Genomic DNA, 10,459 nt, shown 5'->3' with positions numbered 1-10,459 from the left:
AACAATGTCTGCTCATAGTGGGTTTTTTTTTTATTGATGGAAGTAATTACTTGCTTAATAACTCAGAAAAGCATGCTGGCATCGATCACTATTGAAATATAGTATCTTCCCTTCTGCCATACCCCAAGTGAAACTTTTCTTGAACTGGGTTAGGAAAGGGAAGTGACTCTTTCAAGTCCTGCTGTAACCTGGCCTGCAAGTGCGCTAGAATGATTCCCCACACACCCTACTTGTTACCCCCTTCATTAGTCTCTATGAAGAACTCTAAACAGAAAAGCAGAAAATAATTTGCATATCCTAACATGAATTATAAATTCCAAAGTTATGTGAAAAGTTCCTGAAGAAATCTCTTACCCAGTTTTCAGAAATTTGGGACAAGAATGGTTCCTTTAGTTGTAACCTTTTTCCTTCGAATCTTTCGTTCCATTCCTACTGTAATAAATTTTGAGACTTGTAGCTACAAGAATACAGGCCTAGCATACCTTTATAAACTGACTCTTGGTCTCTGTTTCTGATATTACTGTCTCCACATCGAATATTAGAGGTTACCGTACCTGAGTTTGTTCATTATGTGTTGCGATGCACCTGCACTAGTCTGTCATGTAGTGGCAGGTGAAGTAATGGCATGGCAGAACTGATCACATTGTCTGAGGCCTGAAAGTTCAAACCAGTGTTGGGCCTTTGAGCTGAAGGAGAAGAGAGAATGGGTATATCCATCTTTTCTGTTCTTGATAATGTACTTGTTGTACTGGAGCTACTGGAGTACTTGGTAAGAGCATTGGAATGCTTGGCCTTGCACACATTTGCAAACAAGAGCCTGCTTGTTTCTGTGGTATAATCAGAGCTTCAATCACAGTTTTGCTGTACAATAACCACAGTAAAGTCAGCATGAAGGAAAAAAGCAACACGTTACAGTGACTGTGTGTTACCCATTGGTGGTGCCCTTGCTTCACTTGACAAGCTACAAGAACTATGTTCTTTGTCTTTCTGAAGTAGCATGGACACATGAATAAGGTATTGCAATGATGAGATAAAAAGATTAAGGTGGAAAGAAACAATGCATTTTAAAAAAAGGCACTGCCTGACCCCTTGTGGAACATGCAAATTGAATACAGTGCACATTTATGAGGGAAGTTGTGCTACTAAAGCATTATCATAGCAGGTTTGGCATCAACAAGCACAAAGAGAGGTGTTCAGCACTTCAGTCTATCTGAAATTCAGCAAGTGCAAGAAAATAGATTTCATGCAATCGTAAAACTTAACAACCAGACCAGAGTGGTGCCTGACTTGACGTGGAGTTTGTTATATCCTCTTTCTGGGTCTGCTACTGCAGACTATTTTCTTGTTAAAAGTATTTTCTATACGAATTCACCTGAAAAGCAGGCTGGTCAGAACAATTCTGATGTTCTGAGCTGGCTGGCTGACTTGTGTTTGCAGCCCACCTTGGAGGAGATATGAAATACTCAGTTCATCTGTGCTGGAGAGTTGGGAGGTGCACAGAGCTGTCCTGGAGATAGGTTTGGGTGCTGTTTTTAAAGCTGAAGCCCTGCAGACCAAACTTCTTCAGTTCAGTTGCAGCGTCGGCTGGGCAGCTTCCTCTGCCTCAACTTTAGTCAGGTTGTGTGAACCAGGTATGTAGCTGCCTCTCTTCAGGGACAAAACACCAAGTAGGGAAGTACATGGTCCTCCTATGCGCCAGCACCCTGGACAGAATTAGCCACTAATGGTCCCACAATTGTGTAACACTTTTGGAGTCACTATACTGAGTAAGTTTTTTCTTTTTTTTTTTAAAACACATTACTAGTAGATGAAAACTTGTACAAGCATTATGGAAATGTAGTAGTCTGCAATAATTACCATCTTGCTTATTAAAATATCTTGCTTTATGCTATATCAGTAATTCATGGTGTTACTTTGTCTTACCTACACTGATCAATAGTTTCAAGGAGTATGTTGCTGCTGCCAGTGAGACTTCAGAGCTGTAAGTATGCTGAATCTTTACTTCTGCAAACTCCCCAATCTCTGAGCAAAACAGACCCTAAACAGATATTTTTTGTCTACTTGCCAGTGATGCTAACAGAATGCAAGCAGCACCTTTCTATACCAGTTTGCAGTCTGCCTGCAAACTCAGGACCACGTGTCAAGTCTCTGCCCTCCGTCCACATCTGGAACACTTTGTAAACGCAGTGGCTAGAAACTTTTCCTGAACAAGGAAGGGGGAATCTGGAGTTTGGATAAGACTCTCACAGCCTGTGGCTGTATTTTGTTAACGGGTGGCATCCAGACATTTGCCGTGGTGTTTGACTCACTCAAGGAATTTCACGAGTGTATCCAATCTGAAGCAAGGCCAAAGTTCTCGCCAGGATGTAAAGTGAAAATAGATCATTTACTAAGTAAACTAAATTGCTGAGGGATGAGAGCATCTTCAATGAACTGAAGGCAGCTTAAAGAAGAGAAAGTAAATATAGGACTTAGATGTAATTATGTAGCTATGACCTAAAGACAGAAGACTCAGCTCACAGAGCAACTATATATTTGGCCAGATCTTTGTATGAAGGCAACATATTTTTATTCCTGGGCCACAAGGAATTCTGAAAAAAAGACCCATACAGATCATTCCTACAAATCATTAAACTTAACCATCTGTCCTGCTAATCACAAAGGAACACATCCTGACTTTTATGACTCCTGGTTTTATACGTGCTACAGTTGGATGTATTTTGATTCACAAATGCTCTCTTGTTACAAAACAATAAAATGCAGTGATGGAACTGGCTTAATTGGTATTTTTTCCCTTGAGAATAATCCATATACTATTCACCCTTTGAATAGGGTGCTCATCTGAAGGATATCCACACACACAAAAGGGGTGGCGAGCTCAGGTCATTGTTACGTATCACACAATCAATAAGAAAACATGGTGAGATGGCTTTACAAATGTAATTATATAACAAACTTCATTGGCCCAAGGATGATGTTAAACACTGCAGGATGTATGAACAGATCTAAAATGAGATCAAGAAACAGGAAGGCAGAAGATGGGTGCTGCAAAGGTCAAGAAGGCTCTTGTGTGAACAAAAAATAAACTAGTGCCATCTGAGCAAAAATGGAACAAGATCTGCGAAGTAATGCAGAATGGGAACATTGAGGGCTTGGAAAAACAAATCATTGCCACAAGCAGCAAGCTTTGCTTGCCCTGATGACCTGCAGTTCTCTCCTGCTTCGATTTGCTTATGTCTAAAAACATGTTTGAGCCTTAACTGCAATCTTTTCCTCAGGAGTATCACATATATCTCAACCACCCAGCCTCTCATTCTCAAGTAACACCCAGGAAGAGGAAGTGTCTTTAAACTTCCACCTTGCTCTCAGATCAGCCAACAGGTTCAAAAGTGGCTAGGAAAGGGGGACGAGGAGTACACTGCAAGAGTTTGGTTATTGTTAATAAATCAACCTCTAAATAAACCGGACCTTGGCATTAGGGAAGGGAAGTCTGCTTCTCAGATAATGTGACTGTGTTTCTGCATAGACAAGGGGTTTATAACGCTCTGTATGCAGAGGCCTGAAGAAGTGGCACTGGGCAACAGCTAAAGAGAAGAAAGATGTAATATCCAGAACTATTACTAAGACTTCTCTCTAATGCTAGTTTTGTTCTTGGCCCTTGCAATAGGTAATACTTTGTATCAGCATTTATTAATGCTAAGCTGTCCTTTTTCCACAAAAATCTCAGAGCAAATAAGCTTGCTTGAAAGAGGTATCGGTTTCACTTCCTCTTTGCTGGTGCTACAGTACTCAATAACTGGATAGCTCAAGAAGAAGTGCAGGTGCTCTGTTGACCACAACAACAAAGGTGGAGTATTCACTCCCAGGCCAAGTGTGCTGAAATTAGTTACCTCAGAACAAAAGCAGGGTCAGTAAAAACTAGCAACGGAGTATGACTGTTACCCATTGGTCTCTACATGCATACCTTCCAAGTAAATATGATTTTTAAGCATAGGTTTTGCTGAGCACACAATCCTGTTTTTCTGTTCTTCACCAATAACCATAATTGTTTTAGCAATTCTGGATAGTTCATCTCTTTTAAACAATGCAAGCATTATGGATCTCTGAGCCAGGTTTAAGTTCTATCTGTTAATAGTAGCAATTCTCACCTTTTTTTCACCAGCTCTGGACAATGGCACCATAAGATCAAAGTAGGAATGTGGTGGCAACTGTAAATAACTGACTGGGAACAAGAAGAAGGAGAACCTGTCTTAGGGTCTGCAGCAAAAGTCCTTCTGTCCACAGATAACCAGCAAGTTTCTCATTTCATCCTGTTTCCTGGCTCCGAAAATGCTCCCATGCAATACTCCTGTAATATTGTTGCCATGGCACCCATCAAAAGCCAGATATGTTCTTGCTTTATGTAGCAAGATGCAAATTTTGATAAACGGGAGAATTTCTTCTCACTCGTCACTACTATACTTACAGAATCCCATCCGTGCCTCCAGACAGAGGCAATTTACTGAACGCTCTTTGTCATTTATGAGCACGTGCCACGGTTTACTCTCATCAGTTCAGTCCACACAGGACACTTGCTATATTTTCTGTATTTGCCGGTTTGATTTTCATGGTACAGTCTCCTCTACACAAAAGATGTCATCTGCAGTTGACCACCCTTTAGAATGGTGGCAAGTATGTGGTGAGTGCAGGGAAAGGGAGAATAGTTCATCAGCTGCTTTAAATTAAAGTCAGAGCACTACATCTATATACACCAGATGAGCTTCTGGCTCCAGACCTTCAAAGGCAAAATCTTGAATTGTTATGCAAGCCGAGTTTTCTCTTCCTGACATGGAGAACAGCTGGTGAACCTGGCTCTGACTGTGCAGAGCCTGGTGTACACACGGAGAATTGTCACTGAAATCTGATCTGTACTGATACAGATGAGATGAGATTTGGGAACTATACAATGGCTTGACATGGAGAGGATTATGTATTTGTTTGTTCAGACTTTTTTGCACACAATAGCTGGGGAAGGAAGGGAGACCAAGAATGGAGCCCACATTTGAAGTAATTTCAGTTATGTAGTAGAAGATTATTTAGTCTTTTTTAATGTACATATTAAAGACTAATAATGGGTTGTGGCTTGCCTTTTGTGCTGGCTCAGCAGCCAGAAATCAGCTTTAGTGGAACAACAGGCAGTGCTACGGGAACTCTCTGGGAAGTACAAAGGCAACCTAATCCGCCTGTACACTGTGGTGTATGAGGCAGTAAGAGGGCAAAGAAAACTGACGCATTTGCCTCTGTTGTCTTGGAACACGCTCCATTTCTGCTCATGAAAGATTTGTCACAGGGATGCACTATCTTCTAAATTAAACTTCAGCCTTGCTCACTTCTATATAAACATCTCCTAGAGAAGCTCAGGAAGTGTGGGTTGGATGAGTGGACAGTGAGGTGGATTGACAACTAGCTGAATGGCAGAGCTCAGAGGGTCGTCATCAGTGGCGGAGAGTCTAGTTGGAGGCCTGTGGCTAGTGGTGTCCCCCAGGGCTCAGTACTGGGTCCCATCCTGTTCAACTACTTCATCAATGACCTGGATGAGGGGACAAAGTGCCTCCTCAGCAAGTTTGTGGATGATACCAAGCTGGCAGGAGTATCTTGGGCTGTGCTTGCCTGAGGGCTGTGCTGCCATTCAGAGAGACCTGGACAGGCTGGAGAGCTGGGCAGAGAGGAACCTCCTGGGGTTCAACAAGGGCAAGTGCAGAGTCCTGCGCCTAGGGAAAAATAACCCTAGGCACCAGTACAAGCTGGGGGCTGACCCTCTGGAGAGCAGCTCTGCAGAGAAGGACCTAAGAGCGCTGGTGGATGACAGATTGACCATGAGCCAGCAATATGCCCTTGTGGCCAAGAAGGCCAATGGTCTCCTGGGGTGCATGAGGAAGAGTGTTGCCAGCAGGTCTAGGGAGGTGATCCTGCCCCTCTCCTCAGCCCTGGGGAGGCCTCATCTCAAGTGCTGCATCCAATTCTGGCCTCTCCAGCACAAGAGAGACATGGAGCTACTGGAAAGAGTCCAGCGAAGGGCTACAAAGATGATCAGAGGGCTGGAGCATCTGTCCTCTGAGGAACAACTGCGAGAGCTGGGCCTCTTCAGCGTGGGGAAGAGAAGACTGAAGGGGGATCTTGTCAATGTGTACAAGTACCTGAAGGGAGGGTGTCAAGGCGACAGGGCCAAACTCTTTTCAGTTGTCCCGTGTGACAGGGCAAGAGGCAATGGGCAGAAATTGAAGCACAGGAAGTTCCCCCTGAACGTGAGGGGGAATTTCTTCACTGTGAGATCAACAGAGCACTGGAGCAGGTTGCCCAGAGAGGTTGTGGAGTCTCCTTCTCTGGAGATATTCAAGGCCCGCCTGGAGGCAACCCTGTCTAATGTGCTCTAGGTGACTCTGCTGAGCAGGGAGGCTGGACTAGATGATCTCCAGAGGTCTCTTCCAACCTTACTGATTCTATGATTCTATGATCTAGAAAAGAACGGAGATCTGGAAAGTTAAGCATGCAAAAAAGCATGAATGTGCATGTGTGTTTGGGGATTTGCTCTGTACCAGCCTATGCTCAACAAGCAGTACAAAATGATGAATACTTCATTGATGTCAGTACAGAGATGTCATTTTCACCACAGAACCTCTTTTTTCTCTGAAACTACACTCCTTCAAAAAGGTAGTATTGAAGTGGATGAAGGTTGGCTTGATCCCTGCAGATGCAGAATGAAAAGAGAACTTTCCATTGCTGAGGGTAGGTCTGACATTCAAATGAATAAAATAAAATAAAATATAAAGAACATTTGTTTGCTAAATCAAACAACTCAGTATTTGCCAAAAAAAAAAAAAAAAAAGGCAGAACAACCATTAAGGTATCAGAAACATTGTTCCTCCTCCTGCTGAACAGAGGATAAGATGATCTGGCACTAAAGCAGATCAAATCCTCTCATGGGGAATCTGAGTTCACCTCCTTGCTTGCCACCACTTATCTGTCTGCCCATGGGCAAGTCACTCAGAAGGTCTCATGGTGCACCCTGAGTCCTGCTGCTTGCATACATCTTGGCTGTGCCCTTACTCAAAGAAACGCCTCGCTTTGTAGCAGAAAGGCAGCCTCAGTGCAGCCCAGAGCCTGCCTTCACAGTTTGTCCAGTGGGGATGTTCCCATGCTGAGTTGCTTGGATCTGTAAGCTCTTCCAGGCAGACCTGGCTGATGTTTTCAAATCCACTGCTTGTGCAAACAGTAGTAACATACTTCAGCCGTGAGTCTGGAGAAAGTCTTGGCTAATTACAAAAGACAAAGTTCCCTCTCCCTGAAGAACCCCAAACCTTGCAACCAGAACTCTCCAATGCAGGCCTTGTCAGCAGCCTTGCCACAAGCCTATCTAGCTCTGTCACTAGAAGTGTTTTAAAGCTTTACTACCCAGATCCCTCCCCTGTGCCTTTCCTCAGGCATTATTAGCAGCAACAACAATTTTTTACAAAATCAGACACCAAAATACAAGCTGTTTCCACTGCATTTTACATCCATACTCATATCACACACTTCAAACCTGTTTTATACGTTTTTAAGGCTCAACTGCAAAAACATACTGGAAATTCCAATTAAAAAAGTTATGTAGAATGGGCTTGTCTGACTCAGACAAGATCTTAGATCTGTTTTGGAATCTTCTCTCAGATACTATTGCTTCCATTAATTATCACCATGCTTCCTCAGAGCCATCTCAATCAGATTTATCAGATCCTCATTCAGGTCGAGGGGTCTGTAGTGTTACTCACCTTGCACAGACTTACATACATACCTAACTGCATGCATGCAAGCAATATTGTTATGCTCAGTGGTGCTAGTACTAGAAAGCTAGGTATGCATAACACTGTTGATAGAACTGAGGCCAAAGGTTAGTATGAAAATGTTTCATAGTTGCAAAGGTAATTACCTAACTTAAAGTAACTATAATATACACAGTTTCATTCTAAGAAACGATATGCAAGCATATTTGCATCTAATCATTTACACCATGTTTAAACAGTTCATAAAGTATTTTACTGCTTGTAATAGAACTCAGTAAAAATAATATTGGTTATTCTAGAATGCAGTGTATGAAGGTTGTTTTCTAACCATTAAGCAATAATAGACGCTTATGTGCTGTCTTCTACAGTTCTGCTAGTAGCAATAAAATGATACTGGTTTATTTACTTACATGGGTAATTATTTTATTTAAAAATATAAGTAAAATAGGCTTTTAATGTTATGCGACATCTTCTTTAAAAAGTTGCTTTAAAAAAGCCTAATTAAAACAAAACACATTGAAGTTTTGACAGTAAAAGATTTACAAGAAGTTTTGTTTCAATCAGGGACTCCTGCCTAATTCTTGCCAACTCAGAACCTCAATATAGGAACAAATACTTCTGAAAATCCTTTTCCCTCAGGGCAATACCTTTGAAATTTTAAGGTTTAATCATGTCACTAGAAGCTATTCTTATGAGTGAAAGTTTTCAGGTCTGGAGAAGAAGGTGAGTACTCTTTCTGACATCAATTTCAGGCACGTTAAAAACTGTCAGCAAATTGAATCTTTCTTTTCGTCAAACTATAAGGGCAGTATTTTGTAGCCTGCTTGCATGCATGGCCTTCAGGTTCATTCATTTACATCTGCACCTGAGATGTACTGCTAGATTTTTTTTTTGTTTTGTTTTGTTTTTTTTGTTAATTGCACAATCCTTATACAGACAGATCTCCCATAGGAACTGTGCCTACTTAAGGACTGCAGGATTTTGGCAGAACTCTTTCAAAAGACGGTTACCCTTAACTCCTAGAACTGGACCAACAGTGTTTGTTACCTCTGAGTAACAGGCTGTGAATATCTTGAATTCAGACTGTAAATCAAGGGCCAGCTCAAGCTTCCTTAGCAGTGGCATTTTCTATCCAAAGGATGAAGGTAAAATAACCATCAAGGCCACCTGTTAAGGAAACAATTAGGAAAAATTAAGGAACAACAATTCACTAGTAAAATCCTCCTGTCTTGGCTAAGGAAAATGGTGGTTGAGGGAGCTGCTCTGCCAGCCTTATTAAACCAATACAGATTTTGCCAACCTGCTTGAGTCCACTTCCCTAAGCAGTAAGCAACTGCTTACTGAGTGGGTACCTGAAGCTGCTCTGAGAAAACAAAACTGTCCAAAAACTGCATCGCAGGACAGGTGGAGAAAAGGCACGCGTTATTTCCTACACTGACACAACACACTGTGATTTCCAGTTTGGTCTCAAAATGTGTGCACATGCACGTGCGTAAATCATGTAAAAACTATGGAGGATTTTTTGAAAGTGTCTGTAAATGTGTATCTTTTGAAATTATTAGATCATTCACCAGTCTTCAAGTCAGTTCCATTAAGCTGAAGCTTAAGTGTCCTGTGTCACTTGATGATCCACAAGACACATAAGGTTGGTTTAGTGGCACTAATTCTTAAGATTTGCAGTAATGTGGTTCTAATCTAGTGTATGTTGGCTGGAATTTTCTCTGTTTTAAGACTATTTTTTAAACCCCGAATGTACGGTTAATGGAGCGTTTTCAGTATAATTCCTGAGAAAGATAGAGAGAGAGAGAGAGAGAGAGGAAAACTCAGCAAGTTGACTCTGGAAAAGAGCTGTCTTAACTTAGTGCAGCTTCCAGTATATTCCTATTCAGGATTGTGGCTGCAGCAAATGAAGCTTGAGAACTGTTAGCACTGTCAAGTCCAATTTGAGTCCAGAGAACTTCAGAAAGACCTTTCTCCGACAAAGCCATAAAAGTGAAGACTTGGCATACTAAGAAGAAATACAATTCAAATTTCAGACAACACAGCATATTGCTGAAAATGTGTGGTACAGAATTAAGACTATACACTTAATGTTGAGGAACGAATTGGAATATTTGGAATATTGCACAAAAAAAAGAGACTGAGAAACCTTCTATAAAGCTCACAGGAAAAGACAATATCTGCAGAGTTAGCCATCTCCTATGACAAGTAAATGGGAAACAGAACTGTCAATTCCTTGTGTGCTTCCTCCGAGCAAAGCTGAAGTGATACCCAGAGGATATTTTATTAGAACAGCCAAATTATCCAGCCTCCTCCTTTCAGAGAAGCAAAAGATAAGGATTTAAGCCACATTAGTCAGCATACTACTGTATTGACCTTACAGAGTGATGAATCTGGCTTGGATACATAGCATGAGCTTTCTGCAGCAATGAGAGAAGGAGATTTAGTGGAAGATGACTTTATCAGAGTTAAGGTGATGATTAAAAAAAAATGTTCATTATGTTGACTTCCATGCATTTCTAGTGTGATTTTTCATTTAGATGGATTCACTACAGGGATTTAGCTGTGGAGCTGGGGAAGCTTGACATGGTGAACCGATGTTTGTGGAGAGACAAACGCGTATAACTTCTTTGTCTTTTTAATAATCTCTTTGCCCTTGC

This window comes from Rhea pennata, chromosome 6, assembly GCF_028389875.1.
Source record: "Rhea pennata isolate bPtePen1 chromosome 6, bPtePen1.pri, whole genome shotgun sequence".
Lineage (NCBI taxonomy): Eukaryota > Metazoa > Chordata > Aves > Rheiformes > Rheidae > Rhea > Rhea pennata.
This window is presented reverse-complemented; position numbering follows the sequence as displayed.